At 36.4% G+C, this 19,663-nt stretch overlaps 1 protein-coding gene across 3 annotated transcripts in view; it reads left to right on the top strand.

Annotated features, from left to right (window-relative positions):
* The first annotated feature begins 5,478 nt into the window (after positions 1–5,478).
* TRPC4 (transient receptor potential cation channel subfamily C member 4) overlaps positions 5,479–19,663 on the top strand; it is a 200,458-nt gene continuing 186,273 nt past the window's right edge. For 2 of the 3 annotated variants that reach the window (XM_054701802.1, XM_054701803.1), the window contains exon 1: positions 6,892–7,105. The gene's annotated coding sequence lies outside the window, so the exon portion shown is untranslated. Of the gene's footprint in view, positions 5,876–6,891; positions 7,106–19,663 lie in introns of those variants that run through there. The other variant, XM_037527219.2, reaches the window with a different exon arrangement.

Raw genomic sequence — 19,663 nt, 5'->3', positions numbered from 1 at the left:
TATACTGACCATTTTATTTTGTTCTGAAAATTATTTGATCAGTTGAAACATTCTAAATTAATTAACTGAAAACTAACTGTATATCACTCAGCAATCACTGTGTTCCTGCTATGGGTTAACTATAACCCATAGACTAAATATCATTTCCTGACATATTATTTTATTTGGTGCTGTAAGGTATATTAGTAATTTCAGCCAATATTCCCTTTTATCCACTGGTGAAAACCCAGATAAATTGAGACATGAAATTGGAAAGGAGAACTCTCTAACCAATAACATACTTTCTTTCTTTTTCAAGAATGGTCTTATTTTAAAGACTAGGCAAAATGTTGCAGCTTGAAATAGCAGCTGGCTAGCAGTCCTTTTACAATTTTTCCCTAAATCTTGGCTCAGAAAAGAGATTTCATAACAATGTTGATATTATATGGAACTAACTGTTGCTCTATCACCAGAATGTGGAAGGACTTCTGCTAAATTCAAAAACTAGGATTGTACAACAAAAGCGATTTTGCACCAGTACTTTGCTTTAGGGATTGTGCAAATCTGTCTTCCTGAAATCAGATAAGGTCCTTTAACCATACCCTATTATCTCCATCCTTTTTTCATAATGAGTGTGCATCATATACCTTAACTTAGCATCCACGAAGAAAGTAGCCTTCCACAATCTTAGTATTTCTGTCTCTGTCATTTCCCCCAGTGGTATATCCCTTATAGACCGAAGAAAAGCCTAAAACCTAATGAACATAACAAAGTAGAAATTTGTGTGAGAGAGTTGTTAATAAAGGAGAAGTGTCTGCTGTGAAATGTCCCTAAGTTGGAGTGGAGAACAGAAGAGCCGGGATCAGCAGGGCATACTTGGGAGATGAGTGTGCCATGTACTGTGTGCGGAGTACCAGGCTAGGGACACTGGGTAAATAGAGGAAGCAGAACGTCCTTCAAGGATGGGTCGCTGATAAAACTGAGAGTGGTTACCATTTATTGATCGTGTACATGTGCTCATCCCTGGTACATGCACTTAATGGATCTAGCTCACGTCATCGTCACAATAATGGCTTTGGTAGCTGTACCCATCTAGACATAAGGAACTGATGGAGAAGTGGCCCAACACCAACTTCCCAGCTTTAGCAATTAGTTATTGACCAACTCCTTAAAGATAGGGAATGAGATAAATGGCACTGGGGAGCTAATTCATAAAAATGGAGGTTTTGGTGAACATAATAGATAGCTCAGAAAGAGACATAGTCCAAAGAATCTGGTTATAATAAAGTGACAGTATAACTCAATATGGAAAGAAAGGATCAATTCATGATTTGCTAGTTATAATAAACACTGCTGCTTCCCTAGTTTGTAAAAGAAAAACAGTTTACCATTAAATAATGCATGCTAAAATAATTCCCAGTTGTGTTAGAATGAAATGGAATAAGAGAAGACAAAACCTATATAATCATGCTCCGTGTTGATCACTGTCATGCTTTACATATAAAACATCAAAATAAAATAATAGCATCCATATGAAAAATATACATATAGGTACTCTGGTCCTCATAAAAAGTCTTTGAAATAGGAACAATAATTTCACTCTCTTACAGATAGGAAAATCAATGTCCCAAGGTCATTGTAAGTATTCCAGTAGCCATCTAAGATTAAATACGTCCACAATTCCTAAACTTTCTCCTAAAAACATATCTCATACCATGTATCTTCTCCATCTGAGAACACTGTTTACTTGGAGTCACCTAGTTATTCAAACCAAAATTCTCACAAGCATCTTTAACTCTTTTTACAGGCCATGCACAAACATTTTTGAAAATTCTTGTGAATCTATATTCAGACTATAAACTTCTTTTACTGTTTTTTATTGATTTTTATTGAAGTAACATTGATATGATGTTACATGTTTCAGATGTGCATCACTGAAAATCAGTGTGTGCATATATTACATTAAGTTTACCACCAAAACTCCAATTCTACCCTTCACCATACAGTTGCCCTATTTGTCCTGATTTACCCACTCTTCCCCCCTTTTCCTTCTGTTTCTGCAATTGGTTTTATATTCTAAAAGCTTATTTTTGTCTTATTTAGTTAATTTTTTTCTCTATAACATCCCATATTATTTAAAAATTGAGATTTTTTGAAATAAGAAATCAGCACAAATACAAAAAAGAAGGAAAAGAAGATTATGTATGTTGATGAATGTTGATTAGATTTCAATAAAAGAAGCTCCCTTATATATCTTGAGTTTCAAAATATTCCTGCATATTGATGCAGCGGCACTCTTTCTAAGAAACTATTTTGAATACATATCAGATATTCCCACAAAAGTATATGAATGGATGTTTTCAACAATATCTTACAACAGGAAATAATGCCATTCCCTACATTTGCAAGACTTGAGAAATAACTAAGTATTTCATAGGAATATATATTAGTACATAAAAATGAATGTTTTTGAAGAAACTTGGTAACATAGAAAATCTTAAGTTTTTTTTAATATTTCTTTTTTTTTTAAGATTTATTTATTTATTTATACAAGCACTGGGTACATACAGTCAGAGGCACGGGAGGGTGAGAAAATTCACCAGAGCCAGAGCAGAGTGCAGAACAGGCAGAGTGATGAAGTATACTGCTGAGGGGAGCAGCAGGCGCAGGAGAGGTCTGCGCGCCATGTGGGACCCTCGCCTGGTGGCTGGGGATCAAACCGGTGCTGCAGAGACTGCGGGCAGCCTCGCAACCCAGCACTCAACCGCTGAGCCACAGGGGAGGCCCTATATTTCTTTTTTTTTTTTAAAGATTTATTTATTTATTTATACAAGCACTGTGTACAGTCAGAAGTGCAGGAGGGTGAGAGAATTCACCAGAGCCAGAGCAGAGAGCAGAACAGGCAGACTGATGAAATACACTGCTGAGGGGAGCAGCGGGCACAGCAGGAGAGGTCTGTCCCGCCATGTGGGACCCTCGTGGGCGGCCGGGGATCGAACCAGCGCTGCAGAGGCTGCAGGCAGCTTCGCAACCCAGAGCTCAACCACTGTGCCACTGGGGAGGCCCAAAAAAATCTTGAGTTTTTTAAACACACAAAGCAAAAATGGACAGTTATGGATCAGAGACATGCTGCAGGGGAGGAGGAGGGAGAGAGATCAGGGGGGGAGCACAGGGGACTGTGGTGATGGTGCACAGGTGCATTGGGGAGGGAAATTCTATGGGGACTACACCTGAGGGAGTGAAGGGGAAGCAAATATTGTTTAAAAATGAGCAATGATGTAAAAAATAAAACAAACAAACAAAAAGCCAAAATAAATAAAATTAAAAAAAAAAACAGGAAAAAAGAAAATCTTACGTTTTTAAAAGGCAGGTAAGAAGTTGTGTTAATAGCATAAACCATACAGGGACCAAAAAAATGACTAGTTGCAACCGACAATAAAATAGTGGTTGCAAAAACCTGGAGCAGAGACCACTGTCTAAAAGGCAAGTGAGCAAGGTCAAGTCCTTGTGTGAGGGGTATTGGGTGAAACCTTGTGCAGAATGAGGAAAAATTCTGGTTACATAGAGGACAGGTCCTGTGGGTTTAAAAAAAAAAGACGATAATTTATTTCCCAAATTTGTCTAGATAAGAAAAGGCCATTATCATGTATCTGATGCTAGCATCACTGTTTACAGAGTACTACCATCATAAAATGCAGACGGTAAAATGTGTGCATAGCTAAATTTTCCAAATACCTGTTTCTGAAATTGCCTCTGAAATAGACCAACTTAGATTGCATATAACCTCCTGAGTGGAAGAATGGTCTTTAGAAATAAGTTGAAAGTTGAGTTCCTAAAACAGGAGTAATTCCAGTTGTATGATATATTTTAGCTATGAATAGGCATTGCAGATAATTATTTTACTTTTATCATCTCTTGGATCACTTGCCTCTTGCTAATTTTGAAACAAGAGTGCTTTGTGGTATTTCTGATTAAGGTACTAAAATACAATGTTTTGTAAGCATATAATATTTTATAATGGATCTCTTTGACTTCAAGGAATTTTAAGTGGAGTGCAGATTTGTGGAGTGATGCCAAATTTGTTTTTTGAAGTCATGAACAAAAATAAACCCCTCCTCCATCTATTACTAATGTCGATAGTACATGCAATTCACTGTGGAGTTTAAATAGCTTTCAAATAATTTTCCTGTAATTGCTAGTCACTTTTTCAGGTGGCATGAGGTTCCCAATCAATAATCACATGAAATGAGAGGCTCAGGGATCAATAGAACATTCTTCTCCCTATTGGAACACAGCCTACTCAGATGGTTGTGCTTGCTGTTCCTTTCTCTTTTGTATTTATTGTATATTCATAAGCACATTTCTTATGGGGAAAAGTAATATATTAGGGAAATAGACATAATGTCTGTCCCTGACATAATGACAAAGATGACATTTACTATAAAGAATGTATCCTCAAAGCAGCTAAGGTTGCAAATTTCTTAATCTGTAATCAATGACTTTGTGTTGTCACTAATCCTTTTTGTTTTAAATGTATTTTGAAGACAAACACTCACCTCACTATGTGGGATTCTAGTAATTGTTTATTTTAAAGATGGGCAGTCAATATGTGGAATTTTGTTTATCAGGCTAAGATAAAGCATTATATCAACATATGTTATTAGCTTCACTTTTGTGTCTGGGGTACTAAAACTTATTAAGTACTGATGACTTGTGGAACTGTGAATTATTTCATGAAAAGTATTTGTAGTTGCACTGAAGCAAAAAAAATAGATTTTCAAGCATATTGTCCCTCCTCCCTTATAAGATAGAAAGGGGGCCTGTATTTATTATAAAATTCATTAACATGTGTACAAATATGTCCTTGCATACTTTAAAAGTCACCGTTTAGCATTAAGAAAACATAAGATCATGAAAAAACCTAATTATAAAAAAGTAAATATCAAAATCAACAAGCAACTATAAACCAGAGTGGGGAAGTTGGGGGGGATGGAGAAGGGAATAGGATCAAAACAAGGGGGGCTGGGGATTGTATGGGGACAATAACGAAGATGAAAATGCATACATTGTGCAATAATGAAAAATGATGTAAAATGTATAAAATAAAAAAGACATAAAAAAGCAAAAAAAAAAGGAAAACATATGATCAATTTAAAGATCTTAATGTAATTGTGTGGTTAAAAAGTAAGAGATTCAAAGAAAGAAAGGAATACTTTTGTTTTTCTCCCATTCGTTTTCAGGAAAAATATTAAAGAAACAAGATTTGCCTCAGTGTACCTCAGAATTTTGGAGAGGAAGCCTAAAGGTGGTGCTTCTAAGAACGTATTTCAGGACGGGGCTTGGATAAACCCCTTACAAGAGCAGTAGGTTAGAGAGAAGGATATTTAGAAACAGGAAAAGTTTTTTTTTTTTTTTAAAGGCAGCATGCAAAAAAAAAAAAAACATTCATATGATCCATGAAAGAAAAAAAAAAAGATAACCAAGAAGGAAATTCTTTAATGTTGCGCTTTGGAGTCTGCGTGTGGGTGCGGTCTACCCTTGACTCCCCTGGGGAATCTTCCTTGGGAAGAAGCTGGTCCTGGAAGTGTGTGCAGCACTGATTGCCGGGAGGGAGGTTTAACAGCGCGTGGCCAGGGAGGAAGGGCTGCTGCTCATCTGCTGCACCGGCGCTAAAGGGGAGCAGGTGTCTGCTGAGATGCTGTCACTATCAGCGGCTCACCCCCAGGGATTTCAGAAAATAAAGGAAATCAAGACTAGGTTCTGGAGTCCTAACCACTAGCTAAGATTCCGCATGGATCCTCTCTATTTTACAAACGGACGCTCAAATCAAGGCATCCTGACGAACCAAGCCTCTGTGAATGACAAGCTGGGAATCACCTCTTCGCAGTTACATCAAGTAAGTTATTGCCAACTTTGCTAATTTATATTTTCCTCTCCACACTTGAATCTTATCTTCGTGTGTGAACACCGAAGAGATTGGTCAAGAGGCAACTTTTTATTCTGAAATCTCAGTAAACTGGTACCACACACACACACACACACACCTGCAGCCAAAGAGCTCCTGCTCCTAACACTGGTGTGCATTTGAGCTTTTAATATTTGCAAACTTACTGATATCTGCCTGTTGGAAAGACCGAGCTGCGTGGGGGTGGGTGGAACGCTGTGTCTCATCATTTATTCATTGTGATTGTCTCCGTTGTTGACACTAGTGGCGAGCCACATTCTCCTGTTCTTGCAGGGGAAGTCTGACACCTTGAGGACACGAAAGGGGGTGCCGGGAACCAGAGTAGCCACAGTGGAAGAAGCTTTGCGAGTTATGAGATCCCTGTAGGGGTTACTTTTCTCAAGTCTGGTGGCGACCTGCTGCCTGGGTGCTTGTTTGCTTGGTTGGGAGCCCGGCTTTCAGAAGCCAGGTCTTGAAGTGAACAGAAGTCGCGAGTCCCTGCCGAGCCCACCCGAAGTCTGGAGGTGTGTCTGGCTTGCATCCAGGACCACGGAGTGGGTTCTGGCCACCGACTTGACTAGCTGATATCTGCCTTGTGCTGAGCTCGCCTACCCAACTGGCTGACCTCGCCTGCCCAACTGGCTGACCTCAAGCAGTTGGCCCAGACAAGCGAAGGCTATTCGGAGACAGCCCAGCCAGGGACCTAGCGTCAGCGCCTGTCAGCGCGCGGGTCCCTTTTATTGCCAGGCAGAGCGGTGCGAGGGACGCTCATCTTCAGAGACTGTCCCTTTCAGAGGAGTCTGTGCAGACCCGAGGTCGGGCAGCCGCCCCGGGCAGAGGGCGGGTGCCTTCCTCGGGACTCATCCTCTGTCAGTCGTGGGAAAGCTAACTTTGTCCAGCGGGATCGGTGGGGGCGGGCGTGGGCGAGGCTTTCCCTCCCTGGCGCTCACTCCCCCCTCCCCGCCTCGCGTGGCAGCGCTCTCAGAGCATCCTCACTCCGCCCAGTTCAGTGCCAGCTGCGTGGGCTCCAGCTTCGTGCGTTTTCCTTGGAATGCTCCAAAACTCCGCAGCGACTAAGGCGATCCCATTGGCATTTGCCGGGCGTGCTCGCACCCGACATACCACCCGCTCGGCGGGTCCTTGGATCGATCGTTCTTCAACCAGAAAATTACAACTTTGCAGGTAAAGAGGGTGTCTCGTCGGAGCTCCATTCGACCAGAGCTGCACCTCGCTTCCTTTCTGGGATCTCGGTTAAGTTTCTTGCGCTGCCTGGGAAGCCGGCTCCCTCCTGGGAGGCGGACATCCCTGGGGGGTAACGAGTTCAAAAGGCTCTAGTTGCACGGTTTCCCTTTGAGGCTTGGGACCGGATTTGTGAAGCTTTCTGCGGTTGACCCGGGCAGAGCAGGAGTTTGGGAATGCTTCTAAGCCTCCCATCGCACCCTGCTTTAAAGCAGGGAAGAGGGCAAGGAGTGAACCCCCAGTGTGACTTATATGGTAAACAAAGCAGCTGCAGCCACGCCATGGTGCTAGAGAGGAAGCCTGTTTTTAGCCTTTTATGCATTTGGGGAGATGGAGGTATTGGAGGCCAGTGGTCATGCATAAGGGAGATCGAATGCTCTGGTACCTAAACTGGGGGCGGGGGATGAAGAAAGGAAAGTGATCAATATCCTGTTGATCAATTACACTCTGCGTCATTTTCTTTCTCTCTCAAGATAAGAGACACACTTTGATCCGTGTTGCTGGACCAAGGCTAGGGCTTCCCAGTTCTCTTGGCAATTGAAATTCCAGTAAAACCAATGACTGTGTGCTACTTGGGTAAATCACTGAGATTCACAGCACAACTTGTTGTTCCAGCTGTGAACTCAGCTGCCTTTTGTTCCAGCTGTGAACTCAGACTAGAAAATACTGCAAAGGGATGGAGAGCTTGGAGAGATTGAGAAAACGGAGCTCCTATCTTGTTGGTATTCACTATGCTGTATCCACTATGATGTATCCTGGTTCACATGGCTTTTTAGAGAGGTTCCTCTCAGTTAAATTCCACAGTGATAAAATGCAGCAGGTTGCTTACCGACTAAGCACCAAACCAAAGGAGTGGAGGAGGCAGAAGTAATGTTTGCTTGTTTTATTAAAAAAGAAATTTACAACAGACTTGTAGAACTGAAAAGAAAAGTATTTTGGATCTCACAAATTTTTACTTTTCTATCATGGTAATCGCAACACAAAACCTATTCCAAAATCTTTAAGACAAACAGGTTAACAGAGTTTGTTTTTTAAGTGAAACCGAATTAAACAGTGTGAGTAAGAGTGGGTGGATGTAGTAAAGCGTTAAAATTGTCATCACTGTGTCATAGTTTGCTATGTAAACTTACATTTGTAATACCCACTTCCGGACAATAGAACAAGAAACGACCCCCACCCCCTTAAGAATTTAAGGCAAAAATTCAATAAGATACAGGGAAAATATGTATTTCAGATGTTAGAATTAAAATTCAGTAAGTCAATATTAAAGAAGCCCTTTGAATTTGTATTTATGAATCTATGCAGCTGATACAAGTTACCACATCAATAAAAGTAATTTGGGCTTTATCAAAGAATTTTATTCCAAATGTCTTGGATTAACAAATGTTAGTATATACAGGTAGGCAGAAAAAAGGCACTTACAGTGTTAATGAATAGACTAAAAAGCTGGGGAGCCGCTTAATAGAGCTCTGACTAGAACTCAACCTCTCTGCTAAAGTTGAGGTTACAGTAGTGAAGGGCCCACTTTTATGCCAGGGAAGTTATGCGCAGAGAGAAACAGTAACTGCTTGAGGAGATTGATACATACTTGGTGCTTAACATTCAATGAGTGAATAAATGTAAACTTATATAGAGGCTTAAAATAAAGAGAGAAGACACTTTTAATTACAAATTTAAAAAAGTTTCTCTTCCTAAGTATGAACTTAAAGAAACATGAGTATTCATAAGCCTACAGTGTCTCAATTAGAGATATGCAAGAAGTATGTCTCTTTAGTAAAACCTGCCAAAAATTAACATTTCTGAAAATCTCTGATCTTGAAAAATAAATGTTTCAATTTTGCTTCTTAGTTGTCTTTCTCAAAGGTGGAATAGATGTTCATTGCTTTTAGGCTTAAAATTTTCTATTGTCGTTATTCCCAAAAGATCCAGGTCAAATTGCACAGAAAAAAAAAAAAAAACAACTCTGTCCTAATGAACATTTCACGTGAATTTTATGGTCATTTCAGCTATTTATATAGTATCTTTAACAAATAACTTCCCATAAAAATTAACTAATTCATATTGCTTCTGATTAGGTGAGATTTGAATATTTTATTGAGTACATATTTTAAGTTTTTAAACCTAAATCTTATTAAAAGCATTATTAAATTTCTATCAAAGTATAATAATTGCCTTAGAATGGGCTATGGGGTTAAAAAATTGCTTTTACAAATAAATTGTTGTGATATTGTGATATTTTTATACCTGAATGTTTAATTGCAAGGATAATTTAAGGCAATTCAGTTTATCAACATTACATTTAGATAATATCCCTTATTTGATTAGTGCACCTATAGAAGTAAAAATAAAGGTAGCCCCCACTTGTTCAATAGTTACTATCGTTAATATTCAAGCTCAAGAAGACAAAGGACTTTGTAAATAAAGATAGGTATAGCAGGCATGCTGAAAAGTAGCTAGAAATATTTTGTTCAGTGTTTTAATATCACGGCTATTTCTTTTTAATCAGCACAAAGATAGTTCAGACTTCTGAGATTATTAGTATTATCAAAATAATTCTATGATGAAAACAAACATTTACAAAAAGAAATCATGCATTTTGGAAAGTAAAAATTTAAAGATATGTGCATTGGAAGTATTTTAATTTAAAATTACATTGTTCTATGAACTATTCCATAAGTGAAGTAATATATTTATATTAAAAAAATCTCAATGATCCTTCTAAAAGTTTAGATTTCCTGAAATAAGACATGAGAGCTAATAGTTTTAGCACTTGGTCTGTTCTTGTAAATAAACTGTAGATTATATCTCATTAATATTAGTGTATGTTTTGTCTCCTTTTAAAAAATATTTCCTTTGAGTTACAGCGGTGTCATATTGAGAGGCAACAGATGAATATGGGCACAATCTTACACATAAAATTAGAAATGTTAATTAAAACATTAATTTAAAAATACGCCTGGCTAGCTTTATCTAGCACACTGCATTCTTTTTGAGAAATGGCAAGTGCAGTGAAATGAATCAGTTATGCATTCATTATATTCTGCCTCTAGTTTGCAGTCACATTTATGAAATATGTTTAAAAAGTCACCATAAGTAATTTCCTTGAAACATCAAGTGTTAAATTGTACTTAAGACAGAAAAGTGGGAACAATTATGAAGAATCTGAAAAGGCTAAATTTCTAAAATTTCTCAAAACTGCTTTGTGATAGTATCAGGATTTGAACTCACCTCTGCTTGATTCTAAAACCAATATTCCTTTTACTTAATACTATGGTTTCTAAAATTAGCATTCTTTTCATGAGATTCATATGACCATTGGGTATTTACAGTTATTTATTTCTTTATTTTTTCACTTGTTGGACACTGGGACATAACGAACCCTATTATGAGGGTAGGATTTTAAACAATACTCTGAACTCTACATCCATTTTGAAGCAGAACAAGAGATAAACTATCTACCTCAACTATCTACCTGCTTTCAAATTATTTTCTTTCTTATTCTCCAATGAAAATATAAAATATGCAGAAAGGAAAAACAAGGCTTAATTTCATGGACAAAATTCAAGATTATAAATTTTCCTTTAAGTAGTCATGACATCATTATTTCTAAATAAAAAGTTGCAAATCAAAACTTTAGAACATCTGTAAGCTTGATAACATGTCTTTGTGTTTTTTTTTAAAGCAGTCATGTTAAGACATGTTAGGATTATATTCCATCGTATCAATAGGGTATAAAATGTCTAGCCAAATGTTGTCTTTATTTTATCTGCAGTTTTAATTTCTAATTATTTTTAATGTCCCTTGATAGTTAATCAGAACAGTTCTCATTCATATATCCCAGAAGACATCTATCAGCTGGTAACACATTTTAACAAATTCACCATGTTTTATTTTTTAAATGTTTTAGTTTTTATTGAGGTGACATTGATTTAAAACACTATTAACAATACTGTACTTTCTCCAAATGCGTGTTGCCTCACCACACCCACCCTCAAGGCAGCCATATTCTTCTAAAATACTCCACTGGACATCATGTTTTGGTTTTGGTTTTTAACATATGCCTGCATTTAAAAGCAGCTTGATTATGTCCAAATTTCTATTGACTTTAAAAATAAAGGAATAGTTTCTTTGAATATATGCAATACCATTACTAAGATTAGCACTGAAGTGCTATCCAGTCAGTAGATACTTGTTGAATATTAGCAAATGAATAACAGAATGAATAGAAGAATGACACATAAGGAAGCTATTCATCTTTCTTGTACTTTCATCAGCTTCAACTGTATAGAAGAATTTTTACCTTATAGCTTTGTCAAGCACTGAAGCCTAACTCAATATTACTGTCTCCTTGAAAGTTTCCTTCCTGTCTCCAAATGTCACAAGTATAAATACAAGCAAAACCTTTCTTATGTTTCGCTTTGCAGGTGGGTAGAGGTCTGTCTCCTGAACTACACAGTAAATTTCTTTAAGAATCCCATGAAATGCTCAAAAAAGATGTGTGAGTTTTTAACTGAATTAGACTGTCATAAATATTATGCTTTTATAATGGAGCATAATTAATTTCACTGTTTCGTAATACCAGTTTGTTGACTTTTGAGCCTATTAATTCACGTAGTGAAATCAGTTATAATAAGATGATACTTAATGTTATATATGAGTACCATATTATTTCCTATATTACAAAAATAATTTATCCACCATTATTTAGTGGACATAATTTCTAGTCAAATAGTTACTCTGTAATGTTTATTTTCACACGACTTGTATAGTCAATTATAAATGTGATTTAATTTAAGTGGTGTTGTGCTGGAATTCTTAAAGGAGAGTTTTTGTCCATTACACTATGAGAAGTGTGGATAGAATTGAAAGAGGACAGATACAAATATTTCAGGAATACCTACTGAGTTAAGGAAGACTTCTTTCCTTCTATTTATACTTGTGACATTAGGAGACAGGAAGGAAACTTTCAAGGAGACAGTAATATTGAATTAGGCTTTAGTGCTTGGGAATATTTTGACAAAGTGATAAGGTAAAAGTTATTCTATACAGTAGAAGCTGATGAAAATGCAAAGATTTCTTTGGAGTAATTATATTTAGCAAATTAAGTTTAGAATTCTTGTCAAGGTACATTGTGTCCAATTGTAGGTGGCATGAGCATTTTTTTTTTTTTCTTTTTTTTTAAAGATTTATTTATTTATTTATTTATTTATTCATTCATTCATTCATTTATACAAGCACTGGGTACAGTCAGAAGTGCGGGAGGGTGAGAGAATTCACCAGAGCCAGAGCGGGGAGCAGAGCAGGCAGAAGGACTGAAGTACACTGCTGAGGGGAGCAGCGGGCGGCAGGAGAGGTCTGTGCGCCATGTGGGACCCTCCTCTGGTGGCCGGGGAGCAGCCGGGGATCGAACCGGCGCTGCAGAGGCTCGGGCAGCTTTGCAACCCAGCGCTCAACCGCTGCGCCACCGGGGAGGCCCGGCATGAGCATTTTTAAAAGTAATTCTATTCTACTTCCTCAGTGATATATATATATATATATATATATATAATTATTAAAAATCAATCTTTAAGAAAATTATTCAGATAATCAATAATTATAGTGTGTTTTACCTTTTTTTAAGATTTATTTATTTATGCATACAAGAACTGGGGTACAGGCCAGAGGTGCGGGGGATGAGAGGATTCACTAGAGCCAGAGTGGGGAGCAGAACAGGCAGATCTACTGAAATACACTGCTGAGGGGAGCAGCGAGTGGGTCAGGAGAGGTCTGCTGTGCCATGTGGCTCCCTGGCCAGCCTGGGATTGAACTGGTGCTGCAGTGGCTGTGGGTATCTTCACAGTGCTGTGCTTAACCCTTTGCGCCACAAGGGAGGCCTGTATTTTACCTTTAAATAACAGTGCAGAAACAATACAACTATTTAGGTTAGTACCCTGCCCTGTGCATATCAAGAGCATATGTTATAGCACACTGCATTATAATTCTTCATTTTCACACAATTAGTGTACTTAGTGTTCAATATATGCTTCTTGAATGAATAAAAGGATACATGAATGTATGGATGATCGATATGGTTTCAGAGGCTATGCGAAACCTCTTATTTTATACGTTTGTTTGCTTTTTTGTTGAATTATTTTTTACTGAGATATGTTAAATTTACACACTGTTAAATTTTAACACTTTATATTAAACACTCTATAAAATTATTTAGGAGTGAATGTGCACACTCCTGCAAATGCATGTAACTACACCACACCTACCACCAAAACACCAATTATCCTCCATAACAGTCCATTGCCAACCTCCCTTCCCTACCACCCCCCACTCCCCCACCCCCCAACCCCCACCCCTGCCACCCCATACTACCTATTTCCCTCTGGTCACCTTAATTCTGCAGTAAGAGTTCTAGGCTTTGTTTGGGGTTAGTTTTGAATGTTCCTTTGTTTTGTTTCTTTATACTTTACATATGAATGAAATCACCAGTATTTGTCTGTCTTCTTTTAACTTATTCTAATTAGAATACTCCCCTCCATTCCATCCATGTTGTAGCAAATAGCAAGATTTCTTCTTTTTTTATAACTCAGCAATCCTCTCTGTAGTCATCTCCCCCAGAGTACACTGCACCCTCTCCCCACTTTGCTCCCCACCTCTCTCTCCCCCTCTGTATATGCCATATCTTCTTATTTACTCATGCTTGGGGTTGTTTCTGTAAGTTGGTAGCTGTAAATAGTGCAGTGCAGGCATGAGTATAGGCATGCATGTGTCCCTTTGTGGGATTAGTGATTTTCTATTCTTTGGGTAGATACGAGGAGTGGAATTGTTGGATCACATGGCAAATTTATTTTTAATATTTTGAGAAGCCCCCATACTATTTTCCCTAGAGACTGGATCAGTTTGTATCCCACCAACAGTGTAGGAGGGCTCCTTTTCCTCCACACTGTCCCTAGCACCTGTTTCTGATGGTATTGGTAAGGGTCATTCTTACAGGTGTGAGGTGGTATCAATGTCAACTCAATAAAGAGAAACAAACAAATAAAAAGCAAAAAATAAAATTATTTATTAGAATTAAAAATAAAATTAACGTATTTTGCTGAATAAAATAACAAGCAAATTTTCAAAGACAGAATCACCAAAATTTCTCAGTAGGCATCCTAAGGGTTTTTTATTGAGCTCCTCTGTGTACTGCTGAGAAAGACCTAGAAGTAGGCCATCTTTTTTGTGGCCTTAAATATTGGGAATAAAAAAGGAACTAGAAAAGCTACATTAATCTTTTTAAAAACATTTTTGGGACCTTTATTCCTAGAACCATCCGCTCTTTGCCAGGATGTTCGCATTGTGAAAAGGATCATCTGAAATAATCAGTGGCTACTTCCAGGTCTCTGACAGTCTCTACAATTAAAAAGAAAGAAATATTTTTAAAGAACACTCAAATTTAGAGTTTTATAGCCCTGTAAGATATTGAATGGCATTGTATCATTTGGAAAAAAAAAATGCCCCTCTGTATGTGCTGTACAAAAGAAAATCTTGGCAAAAGGAAGAGACTTATTTGCTTATCTGGTTCATTTTAACCTCACAGCTTAACATTTTGATTTTGTAATGTGCAAGCTACTTAGAGAGCTGAGCTGTATATTTTCATTTAGCACTCCAGAACATTTTTGGAACAAAGTGAACCAACAAATGATTGTACTCTTTCATGAATAAAAGAAGTTTAATGAAAAAACATTTTATTATTATAGACTTATGATAAACTATTTTTTCATCATATGAAACATCAACTTTAACTTGAAAAATCAAAATTGCATTCTGTTTCACTTAGCAGTAAACCATTGAAAACAGAGATTAAAACAGAAATTTCTAATCACTTAAGTATTTTCTAATTACTTAAGTATTCGTATATTGCTACATTTGAAATATTGGATACAATTAAAGTTGTCCCTTTTTGGATTAATATTTAATGGTAATTTTTGGCAGCACAAAATGTAGATTTGTTTTATATAATAATATTTTAGCCCTCTATATCTATTGTTTTAATGTATATGTCTGCAAAGCAAAACTAAAGGTAGGAGACAATCTGACAAAGAAAAAGTAAATGAACTGAGAATTTGAAATGATCATTGTTGAGTAATACAGATATTTTTGAAGCATAAAACCTTGATTCATTTCAGTTAATTTAAAGAAAGCTATTTGGAAGCTGAGCTACTTTCTCATAATGTCATTGGTCTTAAGAGCCAAAATAAGATCTTCTCATATAAAAATACAAAAATATTCTATGTCAAATATTTAATATGATTAAAAAGAATCTCTATTCATAAAATGCATTGGAATTCATTTCAAGTTCTGCCAGTAATGATTTTCTTTATTTTAATCATAATGCAATGGATATACAAGTACACCAAAAATAGTGACTGCTCAAGTGGTTTCATTTACCATTTGGTTCGTTTTAAATGTAGCATTCAATACTACTGCTGTTTGCACTCAGTCAGTCCTCTATCTACAAATGGACATCTTTAATTTTCTAACTGACCCTGGATTCAGTTCCCTGGAATGCATATTCCCTGGTCTCTCCCCCAGACCAGAATAATTCCATATATAGATAGGGAATGTAATGAACATTTATTTTTCTATACATTTATAAAATTGACAAGATCTTGTGTTCATTGTGAAATTTAATTACAACTTCTATTGAATTATGACTTGTGATGAAATGCCATTACCAGTTTTTTGTTTACGTTAGAGATAGGCGTTTACTCCTAACATATTTAAGAAATTTTTATATAAAGAAAAGTTTAAGCTGAGGATTTTAAGGGAGGAGCTTTCAGATTGTTAAATTTTCACTAGGGGTATAGGGAAAGGCACAGTAATTAAATTTATTGTGCTTAGGAAAAATGACTGGTTTTACTTTCTGATCTATTACAAGGGGGAGATAATTATGTGGTAGATGCTGAGATTTCTGACTATTTTATATTTTACACTGAAATGAGTGATCACTATACTCCTAAGGATAAACACTAAAAATGTGCACTATGTGATTATTCTCAAGTGTCTTGTCTGAAAAAAGCAACACACAGTATATATTTCTGATTTATTAATTCTACTTAATCTTCTATTTCAGAGTTTGATATTTTAATTTTGATGCATGCAACAAGTACTTTAAGTTTATTTTCCTAAAATTCTTAGCAGTACTTTGATATGATTTGCCAATAATTTCAAATATAGATTTAAGACCAACAATACAAAATGTTTATCTCAATTTTTGACAAGCTATTGTTTTTATTTCTTCCTCTAGAGTAAGCTGAAATACTTTTGAGGGATGGTGTTTTTATCTTTATTTTTTCCCCAAGATTTATTTATTTTGCATATAAGAGCTGTGGTACAGGCCAGAGATGCGGGAGGTGAGAGGATTCACCAGAGTCAGAGCGGGGAACAGAACAGGTAGACTCACTGAAACACTGCTGAGAGGAGCAGTGGGCTAGTCAGGAGAGGTCTGCCTCGCCATGTGGGTTGTTTCCTGGCGGGCCAGGGATCGAACTCTTGCTGCAGAGGTTGCGGATTGCTTCATAGTGTGGTGTTTAACCCATTGCACCACAACGGAGGCCTCAGGTGTTTCTATCTTTAAAGAAACAAATTTTTATATACATCAGCACACCTGCACTTTTAAGGGGATTAGCTGAGTTAGATACTTTTAGTGTATGTTGGCAATAAATTTTCACGTTTTGTTTAATTAAAACTTTTCATTTTCCTTAAAAGTATTTTCTTTTGTTAGAATATTCTAGCATGGAAAATATTTTCTTTTAGTATTTTTAATAAATCACTCAATAGACTTTTGACTTCCATCATTTCTGTTTAGAAGTCAGCCATCAGTCTGATTACTGCTCCTTTTGAGGCAATATGTTCTTTATTTTTGATTGGTTTTGTGTCTTCTCTTGTCTTTTGTTTTCAGAAGTTTCACAATTATGTATTTAGGAGATTTCTTGGAATTCATATTTGACATTTGGAGCATTTTTAAATATGGTTTGATATTTTATCAGTTTTGAAAAATCCTTGGTCATTATCTTTTCAGATATAGTACTACTGCACCTTCACTTCTCACCCTGTAAGTCCCCCAATTGCACATATTTTTTACCTTTTCACTCAATGATATATCTATAGTATTCTTTTAATACATTTTCAATCCATTTTTTCCCATGGTGTATTATTTTTTATAGCCTTACTTGCCATTTATGGTAACATTCTTGGGTTTCTTTATTCAATATGTAATAAAGTGAATTAATTAAGCTATTGATTTCAATTATTACTTTTTTATGTCTAGTATTTTAATTTGATTATTCTTCATGTGTTTTAGATCTTTCATAAAACTTCCAATTTTTCTAATTTCTGAATATCCTTTAATTGTACATTTAGCTTAAAGTTTGAAGTTGATATTCTAAATTACTGGGTTATGTGTTGGCTTGTTTTTCTTGGAATGTCTCATACTTTTTAACTTAAAGCTTAAAAACCTATGTATGTTAAAAATTGTAGAAGCTTTACCGTCCTCGCCTATGAAGGATATTTCCTATGTTCTAAGCATATAGGATGGGAGTAGACCTCATAATCCAAGCACAGGTTGAACAAATGACAGGTTAATTTTCAAACTTTGCAAGATTCTATAAATCCCTGGCTTGACCCCATCACTGTTATGGGACCCCAGCTTTTTAATAAGAGCATCTTGTTGTAAGTTCTTGAATAACATATTTTTTCTCCACATTTTTATGAAAACTCTATTGCAATTTTCAGCACTTTCTGGTGTGTCATATATATTACTTAAAGCTTAAGATTTTAACAAATCCATTAAAAGAAGTGCTGCTAAGGATAACACCACTCACTGCTGTCTGTCTACCTACTTACCAGCAGAAGGAACTTTGTCTTCCAGTTGCCTCAGCAAATGCCTTGAGGGTAAACAAGGTCTGTAATAGGTTAATTCATCTCTCTTTGATTTTTCTCTATTAATGATCTTGGTTCCTCAAGTCCTACTTAGCTCTGCAACTTTTCTTTAGAAAGAGGCTTGATTTTTTTTTGTGTGTATATTTACATATATTTTGTCAATGTTATTGGGAGGAATGTGAGTTCACATGCCATTCCATTAATCAGAGGCATAAAGTCCTTCTTTTATATTTTGACATAAATGCTGATAAATTTAACCAAAATGTCTAAAAGAAAGAAGTGATGGTTATATGGTATAGTATAGGTACATAATGATATCCATAGAGAGGTGAACATATCAACCCCCCAAAGACTTTGGGCAACTTTAACCTGAATTTTTTTTAAGTAGTGCAGAAGTATTAGTCTAGAAACTAAATAACCACTTTAAATTATTTTGTATAAAATAATAAATTATAAATAAGCCTATATTAATCTGACAAATTGATTATAATTAAGTTCCAACTAATAGCTCTTTCTTATCAAGTAGCAAGCATACTATTAAGTGAACAAACAGTAGAGGCAATATAATGCAATAGCAATTTGACCTCTTTGTCACTAAGAGGAGATTTTTTTCAGGTTTGTGGCTTTTCTCCATTCAAAGTTCATTGTAAAAGGATGGGAAAGTACTATTTATGTTTGTGTTGGAATTTTAATAGTTATTGCAAAAATTGTTTGTGGTCCGTTAGAATATACTTCCTTAAGGATGTCCTGCAGATGTGTCCAATACTATGTTACACCAGCTTATATAGCTTAAGACATCATCCAAACCAGCTTATGACACATTGTCTCTGATATTACCATTGGTGCCATTGCAGCATGATTGAAATATCTGCTATTTGTTTTCATATGATCCAAATTATATTTGTTTACTCTAATATGTTCATTGACTTCTAAAAAATTATGTATTTTAGTCTTAATCCTCTTCTAATGAAGGAGAGGATGAAATGAGTGCTGTTTCCCCAACAGTGATTTCATCTTAATTGGATGAAAGCTGAGCGTGCTCTCAGCTCCAGACTGACAAAGTGAGAGTTATGCTATCAGTGCTGAACCTTCTGGGGCTGGAAAATCTAAATGTTTTACACAGTCTCTTCCAGAGTGGCTCTAATGAATGGCCTGAGTGGAGAATCATTTAGGTTTGCTCAGAAGTCAATAAACTGGATTACATTCTATATGTAGTGTTGATTGGCCATGTCCCCACCACAGATTTCACCTAATATGGGCATTCCAGGCCTAGTGATGGATTGTGATGGAACTTCAACCAGTCCCTGGTACAACTAGAAGAAGGTTAACTTAAAAAGTTATGTGGTACCATCTAGAGTCTATAACCTAGACTCAAGACTATCCATAAGGAAAGAGATAATGTTGGGGTTCTCAAAGAGCAAATATATTAGTTCTAAACTCTATCTGAGATGAGTGCATTTGTTCTTCACACAATTACAGATTTTTCAGAAAGCCATATGCCAACGATCAAGAACACTTTTTCATAGATCTCTTTGCTCTGCTTGAAGGCTTCTTTAATAATGATTTCAATAACCTTTCAATAAT

Source organism: Talpa occidentalis, unplaced genomic scaffold (assembly GCF_014898055.3).
Source record: "Talpa occidentalis isolate TD23 unplaced genomic scaffold, MPIMG_talOcc4v2.1 talOcc4.5, whole genome shotgun sequence".
NCBI classification, from domain to species: Eukaryota; Metazoa; Chordata; class Mammalia; order Eulipotyphla; family Talpidae; genus Talpa; species Talpa occidentalis.
This window is presented reverse-complemented; position numbering and strand designations above follow the sequence as displayed.